Source organism: Spea bombifrons, chromosome 4 (assembly GCF_027358695.1).
Source record: "Spea bombifrons isolate aSpeBom1 chromosome 4, aSpeBom1.2.pri, whole genome shotgun sequence".
NCBI classification, from domain to species: Eukaryota; Metazoa; Chordata; class Amphibia; order Anura; family Pelobatidae; genus Spea; species Spea bombifrons.
This window is the reverse complement of record NC_071090.1, coordinates 8,203,711-8,222,149: the sequence shown is the minus strand read 5'-3', so window position 1 is coordinate 8,222,149 and position 18,439 is coordinate 8,203,711. Positions and strand designations below refer to the sequence as shown.

The window sequence follows — 18,439 nt, the reverse complement described above, 5'->3', positions numbered from 1 at the left end:
GTGGGAGGAACATTCTATGGAATTCTTCCCTCGGGTTCTCTGATTGGCTGGGACTTATGCGCATACCTGGGAATGCAGCTACCCGGAGCCCTTTCTGTTTAGGAGGAGTGGCTTCCGAAGGGGCAGGGATAGCTGTGTGAGGGGGCAGGGCTAGACATGTATGTGGGCAGGGCTAGCCCCAACTACAGTACTTATGTATGGGGATGGGCGGGGCAGGGGGCTGGAAGTGGGCGAGCCGACTAAACTCTTAAACTACACCGGACTGTTTAATACGGTAGTCTCACCATTTGCAGTTGGTGTCAGGCACTTATTGCGTGGGGGTGTCTAAATCTTTATTAAGCTAGTTTTAAAAAAATTACACGTGGAATTAAATAAAATTGTATTTAATTTTAATAATTTAATAAACATTTTTATAGGTTTTCATATACAGTATGCTTCGTCGTATTAAATAAATGTGCCTTTTCTCCCTGTGCACTTCAAGACCTTCAAACAACAAAGACGAGCTGAGAATTAATATCACGATTATTATTAATATCAGGGTTTTTAATTGAGTTAATCAGCACGGTACTGAATATGAAAAGCGCCAGCTAGAAGAAGAGGATGAAGAAGGTTAGATAGTCCGAGGTCTGTTTTCAATCATTCCTTGAAAATCTATTTTCGGAGACTATCAGATAATGAGTTAGGGGGAGAGTGACAGCTGGCAGGGACTCATGGCCAAAACAAACACCGCAGCTCTCCCTGCGACCTCCACGTAATCCGACGAGCAGACAGATTGCCATGGGCTTCCCTGGGACCATCATACATCTCTATCGGCATCACCCCCACTCTTCATACAATTAAAGGCGCCATTAACCATTAACGCTTCTATAATCATGTTTGCTGTGGATACGTACATCCCATGCTAATAGCGGTGTAAAGCCAAGGGGTCTCCTGGCACTGCAGTGTCTTTGGTTGGCTGGACATGTTGAGAGTTGTAATCCTATGTAACCAAGAAACATTTTTTACTGCAGAACTTTCAAAAGTGGTCACTCTTAGAAGCAAGTTCGTGGTGATTTTGAGAAAGTGCTAGGTGACAAGGTTCTTAAACTGCTGATGACTACAACTCAAATCATGCCGAGCCAGTAATAGGTTGTGCGTTTTAGACATCATTGGCCAGAATGCCGATTCTGTAAGACTGTAAGATTTTGAGCAGGGCCCTCTTTTCTTAATGTATCCAAGACCTGACTGGCTATCTGGCTGTACGCTGAATTTCATTACTAATAACATGTATTTTCCCAGAGGCTTCAAAACCCACTTTATTTGCATCTTTATTCACAATTTTTGAATACATTATGAGTAAAAGTGATAGGCTTCATTTCACAAACTTGTGATTTTCAGAGCGACTTAAACAAACAATTAGACCTAGTTGTGCTGGGGACACCATTACTAACCGCTGAGATCACACCTCTGGTATTAAGAATCATACACAGAATTCTACAATATAGCATCTGTAATAGGGCAGGGAGAAAGGATGGAGAGAGAGAAGGAGAGGAGTGAGAGAAAGAGGATTAGAAAGACAGAGGGAGGGGGAGAGAGGGAAAGAGAGAGAGAAAAGGCAAACAAGAGTGAGAAGGGGGGAGAGAGAGACAGAGATCGGAGAGAAAGAAGTGTAGTGAGTAAGAAAAAGAGGAGAGAAAGAAGAAGGAAATTAAGAGAAGAGGAAATGAGAGTGAAGGAATGAATGGGGGGAAGGGGAGGGGGAGAGAGAAGGGGGAGAGAAAGAATGAAACAGGGAAAATAGATTTTGGGTACGTCATTTCAATGACAAGTACATAGGCCTTTATTAAATGATACATTGTATTATGAGATAATAACTACTGTATAAGCATATGTTTCCAGATATATCATGTATGCACTAAAGTATAGGTCCTGTCCAGAGTCTGGCTGGCTTGTGGACAACCATCCTTAGCCAACCCCATTTGTTGCCTCACGACTTCTTTTGTAGATGATAGCCCAACCATAAAAACCCAAGGAAACATATTTTCAATGTATTCATTCATTTATTCAGGCTGGCCGAGCATCTTGGTAATTGCAGTCCAGTAGCCGAGAAGCCTGGATATTTATTGTTACCCCTCCTCGATCTCCTCCTGTCCTTCTTGCAGGGTGTAAGAGTTTTCCGTGCCCGGTAGGTTTCAGGGTCAATGTACAGTGCGGGCTTCAGTGCAATTCAGCACCCTTGACAGCTGCTGCAAAGTGGCATCTTGCTTAGTTCACATATTGATCATTAATGCTGTAATTAGTTTGACTTAAGGAAGTGTCAGATGTGTACACAGCAATTTACAGAACAGCCATTAAGATAATGAAAACTCTGCTACAAGAAAGATGCCTGTACCACATCATTAAAACCGAGGCTAATTTTCATCCCAAAAAGCTTAACTCAATATATATATATGTATACACAAAAAAGTACAAAAAGTGAAGCACATCCTAAAAGGCATATAGATTCAGATTCCGGGGTGCTGCTGAAATGACCAATATGTTCATACAACAAAGCAAGGAATCAGCAAAATACTATTTAAAAGCCCCTACCGGAAGCATAAATATTGAGGATTCTGTCACATTATTTGGTCATCTACTGCAAAACCCGACAACCTAAGCTATTTCTAGGCTCATTCTGCAGCATTTTTTATGCAGCCATTTCCCCTGCAAACTCTCCTAAAGTACATGGCAGAAAATAAAACTGTATTTTCATTACACACATTTGTAAGTTTGGTTTGGCTTCCTTCAGGACAGGCGGATCTGACCCAAAAAATACTATTTATGCAGTATAGTAATACCCCCAAGGAATAGGACCTATAAAGCCTTCAACAACTCATCATCTCTTACATCTCATCAAATTCTTGGTTCATCCTATGTGTCTATCTTCTGCATTTGTGTATCCATCTCTGAAAGTCCCTGGCTTGTCCTGTCAAACGCTGTCCTACCTACATTAACTATAAATACTCACTAAAAACCTATCTATTCAGAGAAGCAGCCAGCCTACCCTCCTAATAGCTTCAACCAGCATCTTAAAGAAGCCATCTGGCATGGCAATCAAGTCATCCTCATCCAAGCAGTCCTCTTCTACGGTCTCGTTCCCCCTCCTAGGCAATTCAACTCTCAGGAGCAGGTCCAGACTGGCCATCTGCAAACTGGGCAAAAGCTCCAGCGGCATGTCGGGTGTTGCAGTGTGCGGCCACAGGCTGGATATGCATAATAGCGTAATGTGCCGCCATCGCTTTATGGCCAGTGGCCGCCCCTTCATTGCCAGTCTAGCTCTGCTTAGGAGGTATTCTAGCAAAGCAATACAGCGCTACCCTTTAGAGCCGTGCCGGTTACAAATATTTCAACAGCAATTGAATATTCCATAGATTGATTTGATAATTGTCACAAAAAGTACTAAATTATTATGACTATACAGAATACACGGTGAAAATTCTCAAACGATATTAATTTTGTTCACTAATCATGTCTGAGGCTTATCACAAGGCCATTGATTCAAGTGGGATTAGGGAAGATCTTCAGAGCTCTGTTGTATAAATGTACGGAATTTAATATAAACCACACTTTTTGTCTTTATCACCATGGATAATACATACTAGGATTTCGGATTCATGTAATCTATTCTATCTGAATGCACCTTCCTGTCGATGCTCTAATTATGAGATATATTTCATATTATTTAGATTAATGAGTTTGCGCCATGAAAGTAATATAGCTGAATCTTAGAGAAGCCTTGGGATTCCTTCTTCTTAACCAGTAGCCCAATCCTTATTAGTAGTCCAAGGACATAGAACTTCAATGCATCAACTCAGTCATTCTCAGAGATATAACATTTAGTATAACCTGGTTAATTGGGTCCCTGACCACCTTCTGGGGGGGGGGGCCTTCATACTGGCAGCCTCAACTATACATCTGCTCGCAGCACCAACATTTTCAGCGATGCTTGCCAAGGTTTGGCATCTCTTGGCCAGTTTTCACATCCTCTATGTGCTGAACGTCCAGGCACATCAGTCTCGAGACTCTGACGATCTGCCAGGAGCAAAGGGTTATATAATGAAAGGTCACAGCCAAACACATTAGACTTAAAATGTTAATTGGTTTATTATGAGGACTGGCATTGGCCCAACATAGGGAGTTTGGTTTATGGACAGGAGTCGAATAGGCGTTAGAATAATTTTACAGAGGAACAGTAACATTTTTATGACATAGGAAGAATTCGGGATTATAGGAAATCTTTACGGTAATGTAGAAGAACGGCCAAAAGGCTAAAGGGTCTATTTTCTCAAAGAATCATTAGCTCACTGTTGTCTGTAATTTGTGACAATGTATCCTTCACAGAAGGTGTCCCTATAACATTAACCCTTTTCTATCCGATGCTGATTTCACCCAAAGTAACCTAATTATATTATTATAGATAAAGTCCGCTCAAAGTCAATACCTGATGGGACACCTGAGGATCTCAGGCTGGTGAGGACCTAGAACCCAGCTCAATTTTCAGGCACTAGCTTGCTGAGCTGGGAACTACCTGATGTTGACCTCAAACATTGAGTTCCTTTCCAAAATGAACCTTCTCATGGAGGATACATATAAAGATATATATATTAAATATATGGCTTCTGGCCCTAGAAAGGAAAGTCCAAAGGAGGAACAAAAATATCTACATTTTGAAAAAGGTGCTACGTTGTGCCAGATAATAAACATAAATGTTTTTTTTCCCCCACCACAGGAGGATTTAGATGAAACTTGGGCTCATAAAAATCAAATAAGGTTCAATGAGGTTGTCTACTGCACTAGGAGAAATGGAAATATCATTCCAGCCTATGCATTTCATAGAATAATATTAGGAAGATCAATGATGGAGAAGGGTTAGCAAATGCTGTTGACAATTTTCTACACTGCAATGTTCAAGGTCATCTGTCAACCGAAAAATAAGATCCTGAAACTTAAAATGGAGATGTTGATGAATGTAAATGCATCATTATTATTATTATTTATTGCCAAACCTTGAATATATATATCGTTTTGGTAAAGAATTTGTAATTAGAGTTATTTTGAATGATGGAAAAAGTTAGAAGACCCTAGACCTTGCTTAAATCAGACACGGGCTGGCCCGATGTTGCATGACAAGGCTGCTTGCACGGGGTAGAAAGAAGGCCCTCGAGAAAGGTAAAGGGGTAGAGAAGGGTAGAATGGACGGAGTAAAGAGTGAGAGAGTAAGGGTGTTAGGGAGGGTGAAAGAGAGTGAGTATGTACATGTGTATGTGTTAGCATGAGCGTCATGTGTAAGTGTGAGCGTTAGCATGCTTGTGTATGTGTAAGTGTGTGTTAGCTTGAATGTGCATATATAAGTGTGTGTTAGAGGGAGAGTGAGTATGTGTAAGTGTGTTTGTTAGTATGAGTGTGTATGTGTGTGTTAGCATGAGTGTGTAAGTTTGTGTAAGTGTGAAAGTGAATTTAAATATGTGTGCCAGTGTGTATGCAAGTTACTGGAGGGCGGCAATGGGACCCCTTGGCTTTACCTGCCCCGATGCTAGAAGGTGCCCAACCTTGGCTTGAATGCTGTGTAAAGAGCTTGCAGTCTGTAACTAATTGCCCCATTTAGCATTAAATAGACATAATGAATAATTATTATGTTTTATGTATAAAGCAGCATTATATTCTGTAGCGTTGTACATAACAATCGGGATTTACAGAAACAAAAAAGAGTGGAGGGTCCTGGTCACATGACCTTACAACTTAGAAGATGACCAAGTATCCCTATGATCCGGGGATAGTTCTGTGATTGAGACATTTTTCCCCACTTTCTATTTGCATTGCAAACCCCTAAAAGTTAATATTTCAAAAATAATCTTTTTTGATACTGAAGGTATTTATAAATGGTATTTACCATTATAAAAAAATCACCTGCCAATGTATTTTATTGAATATTACCCTCAGAAACAACACCGTTATACGAAAGGTGATTGAAAAATCTAATGTTTATTTTTTTCCAAGCTTACCTTATTATGGATAAATTTATTTTCCATTCCACCAACGACATCTACAACTTTTTGAAATCGTATGAAACATTAAACTTTACCTAGAACATTAAACTATACCTACCTTAAAAAAAAGATCACTTTATCTTAATTATTCTATGCTACTATAAATATATGTTAATTTAATTAGCACGTGCTTCATAAATATAACCCCTAGAGGACACTATAGGACTGTCCTTTGGTGAAGGTCACAAGTAAAAAGTTCCCTTATTTACCTTGGTGGACCTGACATTCTTAGGATGGATACAAATTACAAAATAACCTGGGTATATTAAGTCATGGGTATGGTTTTAACCATTGCAGAGGAAATAATGTGAAGGATAATGTAAATTAGAGTTATTTTATGAAATTAGGAAACCTTAGCTAATATTGACCAGTGGAGCCTTCCAAGAACTTGTGCCGTAGAGGCAATCTGCAGCATTTATACCTGTGCAGACCCCTCAAGATTTTATGTAGTCCCCATTTATGTTTTATAAATAGGGGCTTTCGTTCTAAAGTTGAAGGAGTTACCTATTGTGTCTTATTTAACCCCTCCCCGCCTGCTTTCACTAAAAGCAGGAAGTGTAAGCAGGAAGTGTAAGCAGGAAGCACACTTCGCACACATGCTCAGTTATTCATTTGGACGAAGATGGGATTCTACTAGACGTAAGAAAGAGACGTACTTACGAATGCTTCCTGCTTTCAGTAGAGGCAACTGGGGGAGGAGTTAAGGGACACTTTTGTTCTGGGGGCCTTGGTTAGAGGCGTGGCTAGCATTTTCAGAAGGCATTGTGACCTATCAGTATTTGTTTAAACAATTGAATAAGGAAGTTAGAAAATGACTAGTATATTTTATTTACTTAAATGAATGTGTTATCGCAGTTCTTGCTGTTTCTACACATAATATTGTGACTTTTGGGGCCACAGAACTCGTTTGGAATCTCTGATAGTAGCTAAGGTTATTTTTCATCTCCTGTTAGAACTTTCGGAAGACCTAATTTGCTGTGGCTTTCTGACATGTGGTGGGCTATAGCCAATCAGCTGAGACCATCTGCTGACAGCTAGATCTGCTACTGAAAGTGAGGGTCACTAGTTTTGGATCACAAACAGTAAAGGTGATATAGATAAAAACCCTTCTCCCAGGGCCAGATTTGCAATGACAAGCTGGCCCCGGCACTTTAAGGCCGATGGCCGCCTCTTGAGGTAGGTGCCGCCGACGGCTGGATATACTATAGCTTTGTGGCTAGGGATATCCAATTATCCAGCTGCCGGCCGCAGACTGTCAGTATGGGGCATTGTTGACCAGCAGCCCACCATTTGTCCAGTGTGCGAAATGTCCATTCCGGGCCTGCCTTCTACTGATCTAGCATGGTCTAGAGCCAGCTGCCATGAGAAAAAAAGCCTGTAGCACGGGGGCTGTGAAAAAATTGGGGTCCCAAAGTGGCTGACCTCATAAAGAAGGGCGTTTGAGAGCTATGCTAAGATTTTTCTACACCGTTAGATCATCGAGGGGTTTTAAAAAGAACTTTATCCGAGAGGCATTGAATATCAACACCAACGAACATAATAAAAATTGCCCTTAGGTGGCAGCAGCACTTGTAACAATTGCTCCTTCAGATTATACGACCCCCCCCCCCGCCATCCAGTCCCCATTCAAACCTTTCATAGCCAAAAAACGCACAAAGTTCTTTCATTTTATTTATGAAATCATATACAGTAATAACCTATACCTATTAACTGTACAACACCGCGGAATATGGTGGTGTTAAAGAATAATATAGAATAATAACGGTAACACAGAGTTAAATGCCTGACTGGCTGACTGGTCCTTCAGTTGAATTTAACCCTGCGTATCAACACAACATTACACTTGGACATGAACAGGCGCCGATCAAAACGCATAATGCATATACAACACCCAGATTATGCATTAGAGTCCCCCGGCTCGCTCTATCGCCATGGAAACTTCATAGATTCCAATTTTGGGCTTTGGGCTTTTAGTGGTGATTGGGAGTTGCAGACTTGAATTATCTGAGTGCAAATTCTGGCTTCAGTGCTGCAGCTGACTCCAGGGGCGTAACTAGGAAGCCCGGGGCCCTGGTGACGTCACGTGACCCCCGAAACGCTCCTGTCTCCCCATGCCGGTTTAAAATAGTTTAGAAAGGGCCCATCCGACCTGGATCGCACCGAGGGCCTTTCTAAACTATTTTGAACCGGTACGCGGAGATAGGAAAATGGGGTCGCAGGGGTTGCACCGGGGGCCCCCTAGAGGCACCGGGCCCCTGTAGTTACACCAGTGGCTGACTCGCAGCAGAAACGGCAGATCCAAGTAGTTGGTAATCACAAAAAATCATCACCAAAGACACCAATGTCAAGACACAAGGCATGTTCACTGAAAGGAGTTCATGGAAAATCCATAAAAATACCACAGAAAGGATCCAGTCACGGTACTGATGACAAAAGTACCTGGTACCCTAGTGGTTATATGCAGAATTGCAAGTAAAATAGGCAGGGGGAAAAATGGGCTCAGCTGTCCCCTCGTCATCACCCACTCCCGACTCTCACGTCAGCTAAAATATGAAATATATTTTTTAGCAAACAGGGAAAAGAAGAAATGTCGGTGCGCTAAGCTAGTCGCAGGCTCAAGTAATACAAATGTGTAATACGAGGCCTACCAAACAGGTGTAAGCATGCTGCAAGAAACAGTGTATTGGCTGTACAATGTATACAAAAAACAAAAACTGTCTGCGCTTCTTACCCTAATAAAGTTGGCAACAAATATATAAACATAATATAAATGAGAGGTTTTGGTTATATGAATTGGCCAAAGCATAATTAAGCTCACCCGCCACGTCAAGGCACACTCTCAATAGGGTGAGAACCTACTCTCACCTCCTACATAGTGGGCACACAAAGCAGTTTATACTGCTACCAAAACCTTATTAATGTGTTGGGGGAGGTGCAATTTTTTTTATATATATTTTTTAGCCCCTGAACAGCTGTCATTATCGCTCTCTGGCGCTATTCAAGGAAGTACTTGTCACTCCAGGGGTAATAAGTATTACAAAGCAAATGTGCACCGGCTGAGCGTTTAGTAACACGCGACCCTTAAATAGTTGGTGTGAATGGGGTGTACGTCCAGACTCCCATTACTCCCAGCCAGCAATATCTAAAGCTAATAGAGTTAATCGAACAATATATATATAGTTATATATATATATATATATATATATATATAGTTATATAGTTATATAATATAGTTATATATATATTGTTATATATTTTAGATACTGGTGTCCAATCACACATCAGTACATAATTACACAACCCATTATACACAAACATACAATCAAACATAGATATGCAATTGCACCACATTATTCGGAGGTTCGCAATTATACGCAATTATACACGCAATTATACACAGAAACGCAATCACAAAATCAGTGACAACGTCGCTGACAATAAGGCAGACAGACGGAGCGAACAATAAAGAGATATAGAAATATACAATCATCACGGGCTAACACGGGTCTCGTACGGCATTTTCTGCGCGCCCGCATTATTCTCGCTGCCGTCGAAGAAAACGTACCGTTATATTATGATCGAAGGAGGAGGCAGCAGCGCAGGGATCCTTTTACACTCCAAAGCCAGACTATAATTAGCAGTAATGGCAGACACTCGTTAACTATGATTCTTAGCAGGGACACAATTGCAGTAAAAACAGACAGGTTGTAAAAAAAAAAAAAAAAAAAAACGTAAACTTTGCCAGAAAATCTAGAATTTCTTCCGTATTTCGCTCCAGAGGGGCTAACAGAAAGCGACATTGGGGCAAGTGAGAAATGATGGCAAGATCAAGTGGTATCAGGGCACACGTCCAACATTCAGTGGGTTTTAAGAGTATCTAGGATATTCAGAATAAAAGGACGCCGTCGTACTTACAGACAGCGGTCAAAGTGGATTAAATACAGCAGCCGTACTGCTGTTTTACTGTTTTATTGAGAGGGTGGAACAGCCTCCCAGTAGAAGTGGTAGTGACTAATACAGTGGGGGAATTTAAACATGCATGGGATAGACCTATGGGGGTATCCTAAATCTAAATCAAGACCAATTAGCGATTAAGGTTTGAGTCTTTACATCAGGAGAAACGGGTTCATATTTGTCATCACGTTCTACGCTTCTGTCTTTGGTGGACGTTCTGGTGGCAGATGATTGGCGGAGGTTGAGGGAAGGAGAAGGTTGAGAACATTAGGACAGACAATCAATTGAAACGCTGGTTCTGTCTCCTTTTCGAGGAGATATCAGACTTCATATCTTCTAACCGCCATTCCCTTGTTTTTAAAACAGTTCCACCAACACCGTGAGTCCTAAAGCGCGAGCTGGAGGAAGTTTTAGTAAAGGAATTTAGGCATACTAAAAGCCGTGACTGGAACAGTTCCCTGGTAATGTTTATCATCCAAGGGACGACAGATAATAATCATGGTCCTATAGGAACCAGCAGAAAAACCCTACTTGAGGGAGGCAGAAGCACAAAATGGAGAGTGTGTGACTCGAAAACAGGCAAGAATGGGGAGAACTTTGGTCAAAACTGGGTTCAAAGCAGGGCATGACTGGGGTAAGGCACACATGCAAAATATAGGGAAAACTACCAAAGGATGTAGGCCGCATGTGGTGGCACCTTGCTAGCCATTGTGGTAAGAGGCCACAAACATCTCTTTTTGTGGAATGGGATAACATTAGAGTCATGTGTCTTTCTTTGCGTTGACAATCCGGTATGGGCTAAATTCCCAAAGTTAGGGCAAGACCCACTCTTGTGCCTTTCACCAGACAACCATGGATGGGAGGGAGAATGGGTAATGTGGAAGCAGGTACCTTGGATAGGGTGGCCATGAGCTGGAATGCTACATAATTCAGGTCACAGGACTGGCAGGTGTGAACCAGTTTCTACTGTTCAGTAGTTATCAACCGGATTTGGGAGCTGCGGGGAATCCCACAGAAATGTTGTGGACTCCAAGTATTTGGGTGAGAAAGCAACGCGATGTTGAGGTATATGTGTTCAGAGAGGTAGACATTATTTACCAAGGGAGAATTTCAGGACATTACCCCATATCTCCGTGGCACTTTCACCCCGTCAGCTGATGGAGCCCAGGTGCTACGTTGTTGTTTGTAGAACTAAGAGACCCAAGAGTGTTGAGACTCAAGACACCGATTTCTAGTTTCTTTCATAAAGTTATTTAATTTTAGCTATTATATCGGTCAAAAATACACAGTCTGAAGGTGGGAAACCAATGTAAATATCATGAAATAATTAGGGTTAATATACGGTTCGGTATTGTTAAAAACCACTATTGCCACCGTTTTTCGCTCTCTGCTGAACGGAGGAACGCTGCATGAAGACGTCAGGTTCCCTTTAAGGGTCGTAAATAACCTATAAGGCAAACCTTACCTCACCCTGCATTATTTTTTCATAGAAGAGGATACTATGCGGACTGATGGGTGGTTGCTGTACAAATTATTTAGAGGCAAAGCTCCTGGCATTTGTACTAAACATTCCGATCATTATCTCGGAGAACCATAGTTTGTTTTTTTGGCAGCGGATTGCTTTGTGTTTCTGCCAATGCTTTGCAAGGTATTGTGCTTTGCCTTAAGTTGTAAAAATTGATTGCAAACGGGATGGATTTTTATTGTATCTGAACGGCCGTTTCGGCGTTCGTAATGGTGCACTAAGCCAGCTCTCTCTATAGCGTCGACAGCGTAGGGAGGCTGCTGTGACGATCTCCCTTCCGGACGCATTTTGATCCATACACAAGAGCAGCAGGTGCAGCCCTAACAGGGAGGGTAACCGCAGGCAGGGGTGAGCGATATGTCGCCATATACGGCTTCTCTGAGACCAGCTAGAAATAGTCACAAGCGTGCAGAAGTTACTGGGACAGACGTGTCTCTTACACGGCTTCATTACGGTAGGGCATACGTTAAACTTTTTAATGCACATAATTTTTTTATGGAATCAGCCCATATATGTCTCTGATGGGGGGGTCATACCTATTACATTAATGATGTAATACAGTAGGGAAATATTAATATATATTCATTATAGGCATAAAGCTATATAGCTGCAGTGCATCTATGTACACAAATTTGCACACATAAGGGGGTCATCCCTGGACCCCCCTAACAGTTTCCACATTGGACCGGGATATCAGCGGGTTAAATAATGACTGTAGAATATTTGGGATTTGCCAATAACAACAGTAAAATACTTACAAAAAAGGACAGCCTCTTTACACAACAATCTTAAAGGGGGAACCGTGACCCACAGAATCATTTCCACCTGTATACTTTGTGTTAGAGCACCATGATGACAATACGAACGTATAAATTATATCCTTTCATTCTTTTTATAATCAAATCCATTAAATAGATTACAAAAGGGAGGAAGGTGGACTCCTGTATTAAATGGGGAATGAGCGAACGGCATGAGAATGTAAAATTGTCTATTTTTTTTTTTGCTCAGGCGACACCTTGAATATGGAGCTAGGGCACCCGTTCATAAAAAAGATATTGTGGAACTTAAAAGGACTCAGAGCAACAAAATTGATTAAAGGAATAGAATATCTTAGTTACTAAGACAGACTTAACAAGCTGTTAAAAAGTTAAAAAGGAGAATAAACTTGGAATGTCGTTGGTCGCCGACTAAAGGAGTGAGTTGGGAAGAAGTGAGGGTTGGTTTATTTTGCTGGGGGCAAAAATACTTTTTTTGGCTAACTGCATTGCCCGCATTAGATTGCAAGCTTTAAAGACTACTAAAGTATCTCCTTGGGGTATATTATACACCAAGTGATAATAGGTGAAAATGTATATATCAAAATATTCAATCCAACTGCATGTTTTCTGATAATATCTTGTATATTGTACAGCACTGCAGAATATATTAGCACTTTTTAACATAAAATAACAGTAGTATGAATTTACAATGAATTGTTTGGAAGGAATATATGAGGTATTAAAAGAAAAAGACGTTTGCGGCTCACTTTATGTAGAGCTTATTCATAGTGGACCATATCGACCTCAAACCCTTGACAATAGTCTGCAGGAGACGTCATTGTGTTGTGATTTGAATGCTGTAGGTCTAGGAAAATATGTAAAATGGGGTAAAATATAACCTAAACCTTTTAACCTTTAGATGTGAATTAAGTAGTGTGCCATCATCCAAACCTAATGTGCACTTAGTACGTCCTCCAAGCTCCACGGTGAAAAATATGACCTTGCGTAGGTTGAGTTGGGTGACCGCGTGATGTTTTTGGAATTCTGGTGTACTGGGGTGGGAATATGAAGTGGTTTATATAGGACTGTATGTAACATTATATACATAGGCATAGGGTCGCTCATTTGCATATATTTGTTCTTGCCCCTCTTTCCCTAGGTTTTTTGTTGCCTGGCTTTACCTCCCGATTAGCTTTTGACCAGTCCTTGTTTTTGCCCCATTTGTTGCGTTATCGTAATCCCCCCTCATACTGTATCTGTACATTTTATTATGTGCTTGATAGGCAGCTTATCACTCTCTGGAAAGAGGGTGAGATATCCCAAATCTGATCTAGCTGGCACACAACTGCCTCTATAGCAGCTCTACACACAGATGATACACATGGGCCATCAGACGGCCCCAAATGTGGTCGCCCTTTGATGATAAATGAACTTTCTACATCTAAAACTGTCCTGGAAAAAAACCCTGAAGGGTTAGTGACCATGATATTTAGGTGGGGTATCTGGAAATGTCAGTTTTGTGTTTAATTACCCAGAATCCATTGTTGCATTGCATTTTTTTTAAATTTGATTGTTTTGAATCACATTTTAACTCTCCGTTAATGTCTGCTAACCTGATGAACTACAGAAAGAGTACACCGTGACAGAGGGGTTTTCAATAAGCGAAGTGTTAAACACACCGAACAACGAGTATCAATAGCTGTGAACGCGTGTTAGCTTCTTGTTGTCTGCCAAATGTGCAAACGCTTAGGTGTCTGTAAATGTAGCGAGGTGTGAGACGGTACACTTCCCATCGAAATCTGCGCCCAGGGAAGTCGTTTAGTGGTTATGTCATTTAAAGCAGAAGGAGGTTGATAGAAAGAACACCGTGGCTTTCTGATGTTCTGTGCAAACAATGACCTTGGATCTGTTGACAGACGTTGATCCTCTGATACTCCTTTCCTTGATAGGGTTAGTCCCAATATTACCATCATGTCGCCAGCAAGCCATCATCCTCTTCTTCTCCCCAGTGATACTGATTTCTCTCTTTGAATCGATTTATTGATTAGGATAATTGGTAAGAATGAACTCACTCCCGTTTCTGCGTGGACTTCATGAAAGGCTTTAGAAGCATTTTGCTCTCTTTAAGGCATTTGAAATTCCCATTAGGCTCATTAACTGCATCTGGGAGTCGTGCTGTGTCGATATACTAAGTAAAATCAACCAGAGCATCGCAGAGGTAGTGGAAGCAAAAATCTACCGACCCTCTTTGATTGGCTCTCTGTCTTCATCAAGAACGCAGCCAGCGTGTTGGCACCATGCATGGACCAAAAATAAGCTGTCCAATAAGAACCTTGTCAAGTAAGCAGGAAAGTGTTTTTGGGAATTTGAGAAAATCCTAAATAACCAACATTTAATGTAAAATTACTTATAACACTGTATGTTGTTTCAAAGAACCGCCAAAGCTCTATAGAACAGACCAGTGTTCTTTCCACCATGAGAACATCTCAAACAAGAGTTAGTTCACTTTTTATATTATAGAGGAAAAAAATCCAAGCCGTATCTTAATGATGTCACCAGTAAGGTTAGTCCAGATCAAGAATACCAGGCAAGTACACTAAGCACAAGACAAACGTTTAGGCCTCTTGATTACCTTGTAGATAAGGTGTGGTGGATATCTCCCTAGGCTTCATGGACAAGGACCATTGAGTTGCAAGTAGATTAGAATTTTGCAATATTCAATACATACTCCTAAAAAATGTACTGGACTTTACTTGAGGTCCACCATATACATCCCACCGTCCAAAATTAAACTGGACTGTGCCAATTTGTGTAGCCTGGACTATCTCTATATTATCCCTGGTCTTCTTCTACACCAGATATAGCGGGTGTGGGGCTCTGACTCTAAATGCAGCAATCTGTACTAATGCACTTTTTTAAAGGAGGAGATTAAATGCAAAGGATTAAAAATAGGATTTAGAAATAAATCATAGTTGTTTAGCTAGAATATTTGGTAGACATTGTATCCTTATACCATGGATCTAGAGAGACTCATGGACACCAGACACGTACTAGTTCTTTGCTTAAATAAATTGTGATCCTATTCGGAGCAGATACATTATTGGCGTTCTCACTGTAACAATACGCTATGTATACACTAGCATCATGCTTTATACCATTCAATAAAAGGAAGTAATGCAGTCGTTTCAAAATAGTATACGTTGTCCTTTCCAGATCTAAATGACCTTGAGGAAGAAAACACAAGTTATTTGCAGGCCAAACATTAACAGTTAAATGGTGAGCGGCACAAACTGTCATTAGACTCACAACTAATCATGTATGGTCGCCTATTGTATTCAGTTCTGTCCGTAATGTTTATGAAGCCTGGGGTATGTATATATATATGGACTACCAGCTGCTTAGACTCGGCCACATGCTCATTAAAAGCACCTCTCAGCTATTATATGCATGGTTGGAGTGTCCCATTTAATAATTAGTGCGTCCTGACCCTCATTAATGGGGAAACATACTTCCATTAGATAATTACTGGGCTTTAGTTTTTGGAACCTCGCAATGTCCTTGGGGTGAGCCAAGTTCTTCTTCAAGAGATGTTCGCTGGGGTTTCCCCAAAAGAACAGACATCTCATTAGTCTCATTTAGTGAATAATCCAAAGTGTCCGGCGGCATGAGATAGATATGGGTGCAGATTTATTCATATCACATAGATCTGGAGGGTATAAAATGATATGCTTATTTTTTTTTATTTTCCTCCTTGGTATAAATTGCAGAAAAACCTTTGACTTAAGTTGTCCACTTTTTATAAGACACCATGTCTATTTGCTCAAGAGCGATAAGCAGAGAAGAGTTTGATATATTCCAAGTTCAGAATAGGATGGAGTTATGAGTCACTCACAATACGTTGTTCTTTATATTTACCTCCAGTCACACAATGGTTTTCATTACTTGGGATTTTAGACAACAATCTTTTCAATCCTCTGATAATCCTACCACTCAAAGAGAGCTCCTGCTGCAAACTTGGACAATTTCTCCTCGACTTTCAGTGGAACCTGCTATCCGTGATACAGAATTCCAAGGACCTGATGCACTCGATGGAAATATGAACAGTGATGCGAGGAACAATCAATTTCACTTGAGGGCGCTGATCAATATCACCCAACATATGGCTGAATCCCTATTAGGAGTTTCAGGCAAGGTACTGAAGATTGTGAGACAGACTCAATGCACATATGTGTTCTCAGATGTCAAAAATATCACATGTGACGTTACACATATAGAATCGACTTACTCAAAGTGATTAACAGGACATTAGCACTACATAGAACCACCTCGGAACACAGGTTCAAGCGATAGGATTGTTTAAAGTTTAGCGGATGGTTCTGCTACTTTACAGATCTCCGGCCAGACCTCACTTAGAGTATTGGGTGCGGTTCTGGAGACCTCCATCTCCAGAAGGGTATGGACATATTGGAGATAGTTAAGAGGAGTGGGGCTGAAAGTACATCTCCCATACTCCTCAGCCAGCCCCTTAGCTGAAAGAGCATTATGGGAGATGTAGTCCTGCAGCAGCTGGAGGGCCGCAGGACGCCCTGGACTAGATGGACCAGATGGTTCTACTGTCAAAATCAATGTTTACATTTTACTTATTTACTTCTGTTGTAATGAGATCAGGGACCGATTTGGTTTTGAGTCTTTTCATCAGGAGAAACGGGCAGACTAGATATTTTTATTGATACCCGTTAATGTAATTCAGTAAGAAATCCAGATCATTGATATGTATTTTTTTTTATAGAATTTAACATATAAATACAATTTCTGTTGCTATTATATGCATTATTGTGACTTTTATGGCTGTAGAACCCTGTGATCCCCATCAAGCATTCCGAGCTCCTAGAAGGAAAGAAGGGCAGAGGATTTTGGGTCCTTAAGAGGTCGTTCTCCTTCCTTAACGAAAACACCCGGGAATTACATTGTTGAACTCGTGGTAACCTCCCGAAGGATAAGACTCTCCCACAACATGATATCGATAAAATTAAATACTGGGTCGTAGCTATCCTCGCATGGCCCCTGGATTATTGTTTATTTCATTGGTATGGCTAATTTTCGTTCAACGTTGTTACAATTCCACTAATGCGTCGCTATCCCTAATGTGCCATTTTATATTCAAAGAGGATTATACAATTACAAGGCACTAATGCATTAATAACTTGGAAACCTTTTCCGTAAGGGGTGAACTTGACTGCGCGGTAATGGAGGAGCCATTTATTTCACACTCTCTCCACTGCGATTATCAGGTACATTTTTTCGGCCTTGGTACACTTTTCTGTTACCTAGTTACAGATATACAAGAAACGTTTTGTTGGGTTTTTTTGCTTCTTCTTCAATGTATAATTATTTATCCGAAATTACATGTTGAGTAACAACTCCTTCCCTACTACCTTGGCTCAAAATAGTAAATTACTGTTGGTGATAAGCGCAATGACAATTGTGGTCGTAAACCATAATATTTTGTGTTCTTTGTAGGAGCACGAAAGTCTGATATGTGCCCTGAAACAGATACGGATTAAGAAATACATTAACGCAGAATACTAGAGGCCCCAGCAAGCTAGTTGCGGCTAGTGGGCAAGCAGTGGCGTATGCCGGCAGGTCATAGGGGGACCCGTGTGGCATAACAGGGACCCTCAGGCCCTGTGGAGTCAGCACAGTCCTCCATAACTTCCTTCAGCGTTCCGCTTCCTTTTAAAGTGGGGCGTTGGGATATGATGTCATAACTCAACACCCAGAGGTAATGAGGGTATGGGGTGGTATGGAGCGGAGGGGGCGGTAGGTGGCTCTGCCCTAGGTTCGGCCATGTAAGCACATCAGGCCTTATATAGGTTTTTTATTGTCTTTTGTTCCTTTATGATAATTAGATGTAAATAATAATAAAATATTAATACAAATATATTAATATAAATACCGTATATTAATATGAAATCATTTCCAAAACCAATCCCTGCACTTCCTATACGTATTCAAATCTCATATCCAGCAAACGTTCTGACCTCCTAAGAAATACAGACATCATGGGATGAATAAGGAATTTGAAGCCAAAAGAGGGACTGCTCCTCCTAAAGAAAGACACTTGGGAGGTATAACGT

The 18,439-nt window shown here is 40.9% G+C and overlaps 1 protein-coding gene across 2 annotated transcripts in view; it reads left to right on the top strand.

Annotated features, from left to right (window-relative positions):
* Nucleotides 1-11,939: 11,939 nt before the first annotated feature.
* Nucleotides 11,940-18,439, top strand: part of SGCD (sarcoglycan delta) — a 190,629-nt gene continuing 184,129 nt past the window's right edge. Inside the window, exon 1 of one of the 2 annotated variants that reach the window (XM_053465515.1) lies at nucleotides 11,940-11,998. The gene's annotated coding sequence lies outside the window, so the exon portion shown is untranslated. The remainder of the gene's footprint in view (nucleotides 11,999-18,439) is intronic. The other variant, XM_053465517.1, reaches the window with a different exon arrangement.